This window comes from Mus caroli, chromosome 7 (assembly GCF_900094665.2).
Source record: "Mus caroli chromosome 7, CAROLI_EIJ_v1.1, whole genome shotgun sequence".
Classification (NCBI taxonomy): domain Eukaryota; kingdom Metazoa; phylum Chordata; class Mammalia; order Rodentia; family Muridae; genus Mus; species Mus caroli.
Genome location: NC_034576.1, coordinates 24339925 through 24342243, shown reverse-complemented (window position 1 = coordinate 24342243; position 2319 = coordinate 24339925). Strand labels below are relative to the sequence as shown.

The window sequence follows — 2319 nt, the reverse complement described above, 5'->3', positions numbered from 1 at the left end:
CCCCCCCCCCCCAAAAAAAAAAACAAAGTAATTTTTGAGACAGCATCTCCTTGTAACCCTGGCTGCCCTGAAACTCGTATGTAGTCCAGGCTGGTCTCAAGAGATCCCCCTGCTTCTGTCTGCCTGCTGGGATTAATGGCATGCATCACTACACCTGGCTCGAGGACTTACTTTTAGTATCTGATTAGTATCTTGAGGTGCCTAGTGGTAACTGACATCCAAGTGTGTTATGTACAATAGAAATTCTGCCCAGTGCTTTTCATGCATTATTTAATTCTACCAGTCCTCTCAGAGACAAACAGTTACCATGAGGTGCTAAGAAACAGGTCCTGAGAAGTCATGTGTCCAGGTTCCCACTGGGAGAGAAGAAAGCCATCATTTCACCCCAAGAGATGATTCCCTAGGTCTATACTCAGTTCCCTGGTGGGTGGATTGTTTGGGATCATAGGGTGAATGGTTGACTTCGGGAAGAGCAAAGCAAAGGATGGGGGAAGGGGAAGGGGAAGGGTGAAGGAGAAGACAGCAGATTTTTAAAGTAAAAGATTAAGGTAAATAAAGCAGTTGGTGGGAGTAGTGAGCCCTAAGGTTTGGGCCTAGCTGTTTGCTAGTGTAGTCTGGATTTGCCCTTGGGGTGAAATCGCCTGTGTAGGAGCCCAAGTGCAGACCAGACTGAGCTCCTGACAGGCTCTGGGCCTGCAGGTAGCGTTTTGTTTCTGCTGAGACCCCCTTTTCCCTCTTGAGGTCCCAGCTTAGCTTCTCAGGCTCCTCTCTGTAAAACCGCTCGGGTATCCCAACTTAATTTGGGCTGCCTAGGTCCTTTCTCTGCAGAGTAGACCTGTTCGGGTCAGACACTGTGCTGTGGTAGCACTGGACTGGACCTTTTGTGACAGATTATGTTTAGAGAGGGTGGATAATACCATCCCTGGATCAGCAAAGATACAGAGGCAGACATGAAGTACTGGCCTCGGGCTCGGCTAGAATGGAGTGTGGGTGTTAAGGAGACTGTAGATGTTAACCCTAGAAGGATAAAGAGGCATGGACAAGATTGGTGGTCCTACAGGGTCAGATGTATTATGTCACATGTTGTTGGGCATGTCCCACGAAGTCAGAGCTCACCAAGCCAGACCTGCTACACTCTGAGTTGCCACGTGCCAACTGTGTGTGCGAGGCATGTGGTCACATGTGCTGGGGGCTGCACGTGAGAGTGTCAGTGTCTCCTCCCCATCACGAGCATGGGGGTGGTGGTGAGTCACGGGCTCAGCCTTCAGCGCCAACTGTCATGTTCCTTCCCCCCAAATTTCACCCCCCCCCAACACACACACCCAGCCCTGCGCCACCCACCCCCACTTGAAGATCTGTGTGGATTCTCTGTTCCATCCCCCTGCCCTTCTGGGCTCTCTCAGAGAGACAGCAGTATTCCTTAAGAAAGAGGGCTTCTCTCAGCTCTGCCATCTTGTCACCCCCTCCCACTGCCTCACTGCTCAGGTGACTAAAAGATGAGGGCCTCTTCTGGCTTCCCACTCATCTCCACAGGTCCCCAGGATTCTCTGTGCACAATGGAGAATCCCTCCCCTCCTCCCCTCAACATCTTGAGCCTGTTTCCAGAGGCTTTCCAGTTCTATGTCTACCAGCTTGCTATGCCTGCCTCAGTGGTCCTCTCATGGCTGTGAGCCACGTGACTGTCTCTGTGAGTCTCCTGTGCCCATGGGGCTGTCTCCATCAGGAGACCTCTCCTAGCTTACTGGGCCCCGTGCATGCTTCCTGATTGCTCCTTCTGTGTATGGCTCCCTATTCTGAGGAGTCTTTCTGTGTCTTCCCCTCTGTCCCTGGCCTCTGCCACCTTCAGACACCTCTGTGTCCTATATGCTGTTCTCTTGTCCTCAGGTGGCTTGCTTTTCCATGCCTGGCTTTCCTTGGCCTTGTGGAGTTTGTGGGCCTTGGCCCACCTCTCTTGGGTCTTGATGGCTGGCTGTCTCTTTCCCTGCATTTTTCTCCATCTCTGTAGTCCTCTCTCCCCATCTCTAGGCCCTTCCCTCAGTTCTCCCCACCAATGCCTCTCAGCTCCATGGGCTCCAGAACCCTGGGCTGCCTGGGCAGGGCGGTGGCATGGTGTGGTTGGAGGGGGTGGCCCCGGGGGTGGGCCCTTCATCCAATGCAGCTCGCTCTTCTCATCAGCATTCTCCTCGCAGGGCCCCCCAGCCCGACCAATACGATCTCCCCCTCCTCTGCTCCCCTCCCTCCTTGCTCCCTGCCTGCCTGCCTCCCTCCCTCCTGCCCGCCCTCCTCCCTGCCTCCCTCCCTTCATCTCTCCCCTCCACC

The 2319-nt window shown here is 53.9% G+C and overlaps 1 protein-coding gene across 1 annotated transcript in view; it reads right to left on the bottom strand.

Moving 5' to 3' along the window:
• Positions 1-2319, bottom strand: part of Znf574 (zinc finger protein 574) — an 11598-nt gene that overhangs the window by 7657 nt on the left and 1622 nt on the right. The gene's annotated exons all lie outside the window — the stretch shown is intronic.